The following is an 11,873-nucleotide window of genomic DNA, read 5'->3' as shown; positions in this document are numbered from 1 at the left end:
AATTACTCCCATTTTTGTATATATTTTTCTCTTCATTCTTTTGGTTCCTTCATATGTTTCCATGGTCGAGAGTGTGCGGGAAAGCTGGTTTCATCACTCTGTAGATATGACTGTGAAACGTGGCTCTTGCAGGGAATCTGGGGAAATTTCCTGCTGTCCCTGTGGGGATGCACCTGGCTCACCATGGCGAAACAGACTACTCTTAAAGCAAACATTCAAGGTCTATGTTTTCCTCACCACCTAAATTAAGGGCATTTAGTATTGGCCTTTAAAGTTAGATTCCAGGAGCTGGCATTTGACATTTATGTTGTTAAACCTGGGTCTATAATCTGTTACTATTTTATAGAAACCTGTACATAGTGACCTAGCAGCAAAGCAGAAGTCACACATTCAAATTACACCAATGCAAGTTACTAATTTGAATTTAATAAATCTGGGTATTTGTGGGGAGATGCTAGATAAAATGACCATGACTGCTGTTGGATTGATGTAAAATGCAACTAAGGTTCTTCAAGGAAGGTACCTACCACCCCTACCTGGCCTGGTCTATATGTGACTCCAGCCCCACACTATAGGGCCCAAGTTTCCACATGATTTGCGCCTGATTTTTAGGAGTAACTGGTGGAGAACGGAGTATCTTAGAAATCGCAATTCTCCACATTTTTTTTTCTGCAGTTCTAGTCAGGTAGAACAGTTCTACTTTAGAACAGAATTATTTCTTCAAAAGGGGGCGTGTCCGGCCACTGGCGCCTGATTTGAAAGTTTCCACAGTGAAAACGTACTCCAAACTAAAGTAGAATGGAGCCAGTGAAGATTTTTGTAGAACTGAAAAAACCTGTTCTACACATTAAAAAATCAGGCGCAGGTTACAAATTAGGCGTCCAGAACGAGGTGGGGGGGGGAAGAGGGAACTCATTAAATTCTACAATAAATCCTTATTTATACTTCTACAAATATTATACAAATAAATCCAACCTGAATAAACATTTATAAGCCAAGAAAAGATTAAATAAACCATCTTCCTACCAGTGTGAAAGTGCTTCAGCCAGGGAGAATTCTGCAGCCGTTCGTGCCGCTGAGCGGGAGGGGGGGGGGGAGAAAGCCATTCGTGCCGCTGAGCAGGAGGGGGGGGGAGAGAGAGGGAGGGAGGGAGGGAGGGAGAGAGAGAGAGAGAGACAGAGAGGGGGAGGGAGAGAGGGGGAGGGGGAGTCAGGTCGGGTCTGGTCGGCGGGGGGGGGGTAGCGGGTGTCGGGCCGGGTCCGGTCCGGTCGGGGGCGGGGGGGGGAAGCAGGAGCTGGCCGTGGGAGGAGCCTTATTCACACAGCCCCAGTGAGGCCATTCAGCCAGGGCTAGGAGCTGCGTGCTTCGGGCCCCTCCCACACAGTTCGGCGCCTGGAGCTACTGCACTTGCGTGCCGACTGTAGCACGCATGTGCAGAGGTCCCGGCACTGTTTTCAGCGCAGGGACCTGGCTCCGCCCCCCCACAGCTCGTGCTGGCTGCGCCGAGGGCCAGAGGACCTGCAAGTAGGTGGAGAATACCGAGGATTTTTTTAGGCGCCGTTTTAGGCGCGAAAAACCGGCGCCCAGCTCGGAGGGGCGCCCGTTTTTTTTTCTTGTGGAAACTTGGGCCCATAGGGTTGACTTTTAACGCTTTCAGGGAAACCAGAGATGGCCAATAAATACTGCCTAAATCAAATCTCACTAGGCGATCCTGAGAATAATTGAAAGCCAAAGCCATAACCATATCTAGCCCAGAAAGTAAGAGTGATTGTATTTTAAACCAATGGTCATTGCCAGCCAAAAGTTAAGAAAAACAATATGCATTTATATATCAGCTTTCAAGCCCACAGGACATTTCAAAGCACCTCACAGCCAATTAATTACTTTTGACGTGTAATTATTGTTTTGCAGACAAATATGACAACCAAATTGTGCACAGCAAGTTCTCACAACCAGCAAAGGGATAAATGAACAGCTAACCTGATTTGATGGTGTTGGTTGAGGGATGTCTGTTGGCTCTGTTTTGCTTTGATTATACTTATGTTTATCATTCTTTCTTCCAAGATGCAATTCTTCTGCAAAATCTTAACTACATCCTTACTGTTCCTACTGCACTATGTTAATGTTGTCTGCACATTTAGGAAGCTTGCAATTAACTTCTGCATCTAGGCTATTTATGTTAATAAGAAACAAAGATCCAAGCACTTTGCCATACAGTACTCCACTCAGTACATTCCTACACCTTTCAGTAATACTTTCTGTCTCCTATGTTTATCCAATTTCTTATACCGGCCCATATTCTCTCTTGGATTGCAATAGATTTTAGGCAAGAGTGAGAAGAGCTGGTATTTTAGAGACTGAAAATTACAACACAACAGTCCTCTATCATTAAGTAAGAAACTTGATTGAAATCTTGGTCTCAATGAAGCCAACATAAATCCAGAAAAATAAAATCCTCACTTACCATCAGCAGTTACCCATTGTGGCTGTTAAAGCTACATTGGGATAAGTAAAAGCTAATTAGTCATATTTCTTGCCCAGACATTAATATAAAATCTAAACCTTTCTAATACACATTTTTTTTTAATTGGTCTTGCTCTGTGGCTGTATGTAGACTAGAAACGGCATTGCTTGAAAAGTTTTTGTTGTGCTTCATGTCATAATAATAACAGGTAAAAGAGAAAGCTGGGAGGACATCTTAATTGCATGACCCTCCACAGAAAAGGGATCAGATTATTCTTCATTGAGCTGGGGAAACATGAAAGGATACATCAGCCATGTGCTAGGAGCTGACATCTTGAACCCTTCCCCATACTTTGAGACAGCAGAACAGGGGAAATGGCCTCCAGTTTGGGACACGGGATATGCTCTGGTTATTGTGCAGATTGGCTTCCACCAGCTATACAGTGACACTGCAGCTGGATTTTCCACTTCTGTGCTCGCCTGCCTGCCATTTTCTGCCTATTTGCCTCAATGGGTGGAAAATCACAGGCTGGAGAGTGCGGAAATGGCAAATGCCAGCCTGCATCTTTATGTCATACTATGCAGATAGGCCAAATATTGTTAGCTGAGCTGATTAACTCTCACTAATCTGCTGAGAACACTTCCTCTCAACAGTTGAAGAATTTTGCCAGCAAGATGTGCTGTTGCCTCCTATGCCAAGTAATGGTGATATTTTTTTCCACATAGGCAGTATGGAAGTTTACCACCAACCTTTTGTGCTGTATAAAAATATACCGTATTTAACAATTTAATTGAAGACATCTGAATCAAAGTGTATTTCTCTGTGCTGGCAGATTGCCTTTGAAAATATAGATTGAAAAATTTATGGACTATGCTTGGAGGTGGCTCACTCTCCTACTTTCATTCAATGGAGTTTTCTGACAAATGTGTTTAGCCACTGGGCTAGCAATTACTTTTTAATCCAAGTAATTCACCAAGATAGTTTTAAAAGATCAATTTCCATTTATGTCATATTTGTGACCGTACCTTTAAAAAGTCTAAATAATAGTTTGTAAAAATCATACATTTCTTAAAAATCCTAAAACACCTCCGTGATTACATTATAATGAACTCCAAAAGATTCATAAATCACATCACTTTCACGTGGAGCAGAACATATGCAACAGCTTAGTGAGTAACCATTTCTTTACAGAGGGGAGGCATTAAACAGACTTCAAACATGCCTTATTGTACAAAAACATGGTCCAAAATTGCTAGTTGGCTTATTTTAGTTAGGCTGGGACTTAATAATTTATGATTTACTATTTGTGCACTAATGCATTACACCTGTATTTTATTTTGAAAATTGGCAACATAACAGCAGTTTGTAGCTGAAGATAACTGTAGCTACAAGAAACTAGTCTGGCCAGTTGCTAGGAACACAAAGAACTCAGATAAATGAATTAGCCAGGCAGGTGGAGCTGGGGCTGCCTTACGCTGCATGGCCCAGAGAACGGCAGATCGGGTGGCCATATGAGGCACTTGAGGACATCTAAACAGATAACTCATATTCTACTTACTGTCAGACTACAAACTTGACACCTACTGTACCTTCCTGCTGTCGTACCTCACCAAGCAGTTAGTTCCAAGATGACCACTTTTAGGGAACTAGTGGTAGCAATCCAATGTGTTATTGTACTCTGTGCATACATTTGCCCAAAAGACCATCACCACAGGAACACATTGTTATAGCATTGATTTAATTGCATAAAATGCAGTAGTTTTGCCAAAGTAAACCTTGTGCTGAAATAACCATCCTGCTGTAAGTACTGGTTGGATTTAAAATTGCTACAGATAGGATGATTCTACTAAAGTCATCAGTTTACTGAATGCAAAAAGAGAAGTACTCACTTCAAAACTGTTCCACACCCATTTGTCTATAAATGGATTCTGTTTTGTTTGCATTTAGTAAATCAAATGCCTTGCCTTGCCTTGCTGGGGCATCATAACATGATACTTTTTCTCTCAACCTCTTTCAATACTCTTTCGTGCAAAGGATAGGTGTATTCTGTGTCCACCCTACCAAAATGAATAACACTACATTTATCCAAGTTAATTGCCATTTGCCATGTTGGAGCACTGCCTGAGCGCATCTAAATCTCTTTGCATTTGATTGCACTCCTCTGCTGTCTTAACCCTTGCAGATTTTGGTATAATCTGCGAACGTACCGCCCATACTTCCAACACCGCTGTCCAGGTTATTAATAAAGACAGAACAGTGGCTGGCCTAGGACCTATCACTGGGGGACACTACTAGTAAATTGCCTCCAAGCCGAGCCATACCAGTCAACTGCAAGTTTTTCGCTGTGGGATTGGAGCCAATTCCTAATCAAAGTAGTGCATAAAAAAACACGCTTGCCTCAAGTAACTGCTGATATGTAAAGTAAATTATAGAAACATAGAAGCACAGAAAATAGGTGCAGGAGTAGGCCATTCGGCCCTTCGAGCCTGCACCACCATTCAATAAGATCATGGCTGATCATTCCCTCAGTACCCCTTTCCTGCTTTCTCTCCATACCCCTTGATCTCTTAAGCCGTAAGGGCCATATCTAATTCCCTCTTGAATATATCCAATGAACTGGCATCAACAACTCTCTGCGGCAGGGAATTCCACAGGTTAACAACTGTCTGAGTGAAGAAGTTTCTCCTCATCTCAGTCCTAAATGGCCTACCCCTTATCCTACGACTATGTCCCCTGGTTCTGGACTTCTGCAACATCGGGAACATTCTTCCCACATCTAACCTGTCCAGTCCCGTCAGAATCTTATACATTTCTATGAGATCCCCTCTCATTCTTCTAAACTCTAGTGAATAAAGGCCTAGTTGATCCAGTCTCTCCTCATATGTCAGTCCAGCCATCCCTGGAATCAGTCTGGTGAACCTTTGCTGCACTACCTCAATAGCAAGAACGTCCTTCCTCAGATTAGGAGACCAAAACTGAACACAATATACCAGGTGAGGCCTCACCAAGGAGCGGGACAACTGCAGTAAGACCTCCCTGCTCCTATACTCAAATCCCCTAGCTATGAAGGCCAACATACCATTTGCCTTCTTCACCGCCTGCTGTACCTGCATGCCAACTTTCAATGACTGATGAACCATGACACCCAGGAGTCGTTGCACCTCCCCTTTTCCTAATCTGCCGCCATTCATATAATATTCTGCCTTCGAGTTTTTGCCCCTAAAATGGATAACCTCACATCTATCCACATTATACTGCATCTGCCCACTCACCTAACCTGTCCAAATCACCCTGCAGCCTCTTAGCGTCCTCCTCACAGCTCACACCGTCACCCAGTTTAGTGTCATCTGCAAACTTGGAGATATTATCATCAATTCCTTCATCTAAATCATTAATGTATATTGTAAATAGCTGGGTTCCCAGCACTGAGTCCTGCAGCACTCCACTAGTCACTGCCTGCCATTCTGAAAAGGACCCGTTTATCCCGACTCTCTACTTCCTGTCTGCCAACCAGTTCTCTATCCACGTCAGTACATTACCACCAATATCATGTGCTATGATTTTGCACATCAATCTCTTGTCAAAAGCCTTTTGAAAGTCCAAATACACCACATCCACTGGTTCTCCCTTGTCCACTCTATTAGTTGCATCCTCAAAAAATTCCAGCAGATTCGTCAAGCATGATTTCCCTTGCATAATTCCATGCTGACTTGGACCGATCCTGTCACTGCTTTCCAAATGCGCTGCTGTTTCATCCTTAATGATTGATTCCAACATTTCCCCACTACTGATGTCAGGCTAACCGATCTATAGTTACCCGTTTTCTCTCTCCCTCTTTTTTTTTAAAAGTGGGGTTACATTAGCTACCCTCCAGTCCATAGGAACTTATCCAGAGTCGATAGACTGTTGGAAAATGATCACCAATGCTTCCACTATTTCTAGGGCCATTTCCTTAAGTACTCTGGGATGCAGACAATCAGGCCCCATGGAATTATCGGCCTTCAATCCCATCAATTTCCCGAACACAATTTCTCGCCTAATAAGGATATCCTTCAGTTCCTCCTTCTCACTCGACCCACTGTCCTAGTATTTCCGGAAGTTTATTTGTGTCTTCCTTCATGAAGACAGAACCGAAGTATTTGTTCAATTGGTCTGCCATTTCTTTGTTCCCCATTATAAATTCACCTGAATCTGACTACAAGGGACCTACGTTTGTCTTCAACTAATCATTTTCTCTTCACATATTTAGAGAAGCTTTTGCAGTCAGTTTTTATGTTCCCTGCAAGCGTCCTCTCGTACTCTATTTCCCCCCTCTTAATTAAACCCTTAGTCCTCCTCTGTTGAATTCTAAATTTCTCCCAGTCCTCAGATTTGTTGCTTTTTCTCGCCAATTTATATGCCTCTTCCTTGGTTTTAACACTATCCTTAATTTCCCTTGTTAGCCACGGTTAAGCTACCTTCCCAGTTTTATTTTTACTCCAGACAGGGATGTACAATTTTTAAAAATTTTTTTATATCCAATTTCTTTCCAGATCAACTCTAACGCCAAAGATCACTTTGCGTCAATATATTTGATCTTAGCCAAAAGGCCGAGAGGCGAAGTTGCACCGTTCCTGGATACACTGCAATACCAGGTCGGTGCATGGAGTGGACGGGGCAAGCCCCTGTTCCAGCTCCCTGTCCAAAAAACAATTTAATATCAGGTCCCCATAGGGGAAGTTCATCCATGTGATCTTTAAATGTTTGTCATTGCTTATCCACCGTCAACCCTTTAAGTATCCTTTGCCAATTATGCTGATTGGTTGATATTTAATCAATCTAATCAGGTTGCAAAAGCTATCAATCATCAACAAACAACAAACATAGAGCTTAGCAATTGAATAGCTCAAGTGCTTTCATAGTGTCGGAATGCCATAAAACCTATCATGAATATTAGTCTAAGTATATCAAAGGAATCTCTAAATCCTTTCTTCAACTCCATATCAGAAAATATGATTGGTGTCTTAACTCACATCTCTAACATTTATTAGATGCCTAAAGTGTAGTTTGTTTGATCTGTTTTACCTTAATCAGTCCAAAGTATATTAACAAATACACAAACCAACCTAATCACAGTGGGAATACTGCATGTCGCCAAGTAGATTAGCTAACTCCTTCTTGCCAGAGTCATCAAACATGATGCCAGACACAAATACATGTGAACTAACATCACTTTAACACATTTAGGATACCATCATAACACTAAGCATTAAACAATACCCAAAGCGTTCGAATCATTAGAGGCTCAATACTAGTTTAAATGTATCACAATAATTCAGTATCAGCTGGGCTCTACTTAACACAGAATAGGGTTACTATCAACATCCATTTCAACAAGACTAATTTATGGTTGGATTTCTTACATAGTCAACAAGTTAATGGCTTTAGATAATGTTAAAGATCTATTTCAACATATTGCTGATAAGCTACTAGCTTTGACATTACCCTTTTATTCCACACATCCTCTTCCTTCGAGATGTCAAAAACACAATCTTTTATGAACTTAATTTCACAAAGTAGGACTCCTTTTCCCTATTATTTTGATGTTTGGCCAATCATTTCAATGCAAGGATTCACACATTAAAGTGTCGATAACTTGTAGGGCTAGAATTTCAGTTTGCTGACTGGGTGTAAAACTGGCGTTGCGGATTGGTTGCCTGCTATAGGAACCATCTGATTTCCCTTTCCATTGAAATCAATAGAAATGAAAATCAGTCTGTTTTTATAATGGCCGTTCTACAACTCCGGTTTTATATCCAGTCAACATTTTGCAAATCTACCCCAAAATTAGCACGTTTGAATTATTCAATGAAAATGAGGTCTGCTCATCAGCTGTAAGCTCCCAACATTCCCAAACCTTAAATAATAATACACCAGATACAATTGATTTTCCTTCGGGTCACTTTCCAACTTAAACATTTTCCATCCACTAAAGTTAATGGACAGGAAATCTTGCAAAGCTCACTAATTTTAATTCACAAAATACAATTCTGACAGGCAAATGAAGTGTATATGCTGAGAGTATAGATTAATGTTCTGAATATTTTCAGTAATTATAGTTATCACATAATAATCATAAAAAAATTATTTAAAAATCTAAAATAAATCACTGAACTTAGCCATGAACTTATTTTAACATAAATCGCAGTAACAACCTTCTTCCCTTTTATTCCCCGGTGACTGGTAGTTCTACCACATTCCCACTTACAAATGTTCACATGGACTATCCTGCCAAATGGACAATAATGGTTAATGAAACAATTAGAGCTGTAACGAGGGTTGATATGTTAAAGGGATCATCAAATGAGTCTATATGGGTTGAACTAAAGAAGAAAAAAGGGACAATCACACTGTTGGGAGTGCATTATAGACCCCCAAACAGTCTGAGGGAAATAGAAGAGCAAATTTGTAGGTAAATTTCTGACAAGTACAAAAATAATAGGGTAGTAATACTGGGGTTTTCAATTATCCTAATATTAATTGGGGTACAATCAATGTAAAAGATAGAGAGGGCACAGAATTCCTAAATTGTATTCTGGAGAACTTTTTTTGCTAATACATAGCAAGCCCAACAAGAGGGGGGTAAGTACTGGATTTAGTTTTAGGGAATTAAGCTGGGCAGGTGGAAGGAGTATCAGCAGGAGAGCATTCTTGTGGTAGTGATCATAATTCAATTAGTTTTAACATAATTATGGATAAGGACAAAGATAAAACAGGAGTAAAGATGGGAGGAAAAATGACCAATCCTAGTCCCTTTGGGGCTATCCCAGATCAGGCGTACTTCTCAAGTGTTCACTCTCAACTTAAGGCTGAGGTAGCCGAATCCTAAAGACACTAACTGGATCTAAAGGTCCGGACTATCTCTCCCTAAAGGAAAGGAACAACCGAAGAATGTTAACGTCCTCCAGATAGCACGTTTTAGTAAGTTTTAGCCAGATTGTATTTATCCCACATATTGTAAGGGATCGACGGGTCTCCCCTCAGTAATGTACCTCTTCACCAAAAGAGTGTACTTGAGACGTGGTCCACGAGTTATTGATGCAGAAGACTATGAGCAACTATTAAAAAATATATAGCGATTTATTTAAAGAACCGATATGCAATTTACAGTTGGTGAATCAGTCAATCTCAACATTAACAGTTCTAAATAAGGTGAAAAACCTTATTTCTAGTAGAGAACCTTACTTTTAAATCTAAACTTCATTACAGTATTACAGTTCTTAAAATAGTTTAAGCAGGATATCCATTAATTATAAACATAGCAGTTACCTTCAATCCCCGAGAAGTAGGAAACCACAGAACAAGCACAGTGCCTTCTGCCTTACTCTGTAGTCGAGAAAGACATTCAAACTTTCAACATTTATACTCTTTTTTGCCCTATTTCTTAAGATTCAAGTTAATCATCATTAACTATTTCCTTGCTGCGCCTTGCATTCCTAGCTCCTATATCAATACATAGCTATTGCGAATTTACCATTTATGTTCAAAGAGCAGATGTCATTTGTTTGTGTATTGAGCACTTGAGTGTTTGTTTCATGATGTGTTATAGTCCATGATCCCAAGAATTTAGTTTTGTTTATGCAAGGTACTTGACATTTTGCTAATTCACCTGAACTAACTAGAGTGTTTGCATGTATTCATGTTTGATTTGCCATCTGCAGTCAAGAGGGCAGTTGCAATTTGTTTATGATGAACAATCCAGATTAGGCCATTCATGCTGACTGCTTATTTCAACAATTGTTCTGTTTTAAGAAGTTAAAAAAGTAACTTATCTAGGGCCAGTCCTTGAAAGCTAGCATTATTTCATAGCTAAAATTTCTAAATTCGGCTTGTTTTATTTTTAAAGCGGTTAGAAAGGTAGAATTTTTAAAGAAGTTATAAGGTAGTGTCTTATTTTTAAAGAAGTTATGGTAGAATTCCTTCACAATGGTTCTAAATTGGGGGAAGGCTAATTTTACGAAGTTTAGAAGTGATTTAGCAAAAGTGGACTGGAAACAGCTACTTGAAGGTAAATCAGTGTTAGAGCAGTGGGAGTTATTCAAGTGGGAGGTACATGGAATTCAGGGTAAACATGTTCCCACAAATAAAAAGGATAGAACTGCCAAATTTAGAGATCCCTGGATGACAAGGTGCATACAGGGTAAGATAAGGCAAAAAAGGGAAGCTTATTTCAGATGTCGAGAGCTTAATACTGCAGAAAGTCAAGAAGAGTATAGAAAGTGTAGGGCTGAAATTAAGAAGATAATTAGGAAAGCAAAGAGAGGGCATGAAAAAATACTGGCAAGCAGAATCAAAGAAAACCCAAAGATGTTTTATAATTACATAAAGAGCAAGAGGATAACGAAGGAAAGAGTAGGGCCTATAAGGGACCAAAATGGTGATCTGTCTGTGGAAACGGTGGATGTGGGTAAGGTACTAAATGAATACTTTGTAGCTGTCTTCACAAAAGAGGGGGATGATGCCGATGTTGAAGTTAAGGAGAAAGAGAGTGAAATATTGGATGGGATAGTAAGAGAGGAAATATTAAGGGGCTTAGCATCTTTGAAAGTCGATAAATCGCCAGGACCTGTAGAAATATATCCAAGGCTACTAAAAGAAGCAAGGGAGGAAATTGCAGAGGCTCTGACCATCATTTTTCAATCCTCCCTGGCTCCAGGAGTGGTGCCAGAGGATTGGCGAACTGCTAACGTTGTACCATTGATTAAAAAGGGAGGAAGGAATAAACCAAGTAATTACAGGCCAGTTAGTTTAATCTTGGTGGTGGGCAAATTACTGGAATCAATTCTGAGGGGCAATATAATCCTTAATTTAGAAAGACACAGCTTAATTAAGGACAGTCAGCATGGATTTGTTAAGGGAATTCGTATCTGACTAACTTGATTGAATTTTTTGAGGTAAGGTAACAAGGAGGATCGGCGAGGGCAGTGTGTTTGATGTAGTCTACATGGATTTTAGCAAGGCTTTTGACAAGGTCCCACATGGCAGGCTGATCAAAAAAGTAAAAGCCCATGGGATCCAAGGGAGAGTGGCAAATTGGATCCAAAATTGGCTCAGTGGCAGATAGCAAAGGGTGTTTTTGCAACTGGAACGCTGTTTCCAGTGGGGTTCCACAGGACTCAGTACTCGGTCCCTTGCTTTTAGTAGTATATATAAATGATTTAGACTTATATATAGGGGGAATAATAAAGAAATTTATAGATGATTCAAAAATTGGCCGAGTGGTTGACAGGAGGAACACTTTAGACTGCAGAAAGATATTGATGAACTGATCAGTTGGGTAGAAAAGTGCAAAATGGAATTCAATCCAGAAAAGTGTGAGTTATTGAATTAGGGGAGGGGCAACAAGGTAAGGGAATATACAATAAATGGG

The 11,873-nt window shown here is 40.4% G+C and overlaps 1 pseudogene; it reads right to left on the bottom strand.

Annotated features, from left to right (window-relative positions):
• Window positions 1–7,061: 7,061 nt before the first annotated feature.
• Window positions 7,062–7,187, bottom strand: LOC139267604 (U2 spliceosomal RNA; annotated as a pseudogene).
• Between the last annotated feature and the right edge of the window lie 4,686 nt (window positions 7,188–11,873).

This window comes from Pristiophorus japonicus, chromosome 7, assembly GCF_044704955.1.
Source record: "Pristiophorus japonicus isolate sPriJap1 chromosome 7, sPriJap1.hap1, whole genome shotgun sequence".
Lineage (NCBI taxonomy): Eukaryota > Metazoa > Chordata > Chondrichthyes > Pristiophoridae > Pristiophorus > Pristiophorus japonicus.
Note: the sequence above shows the minus strand (reverse complement) of the source record. Positions and strands in the feature narration are given on the sequence as shown.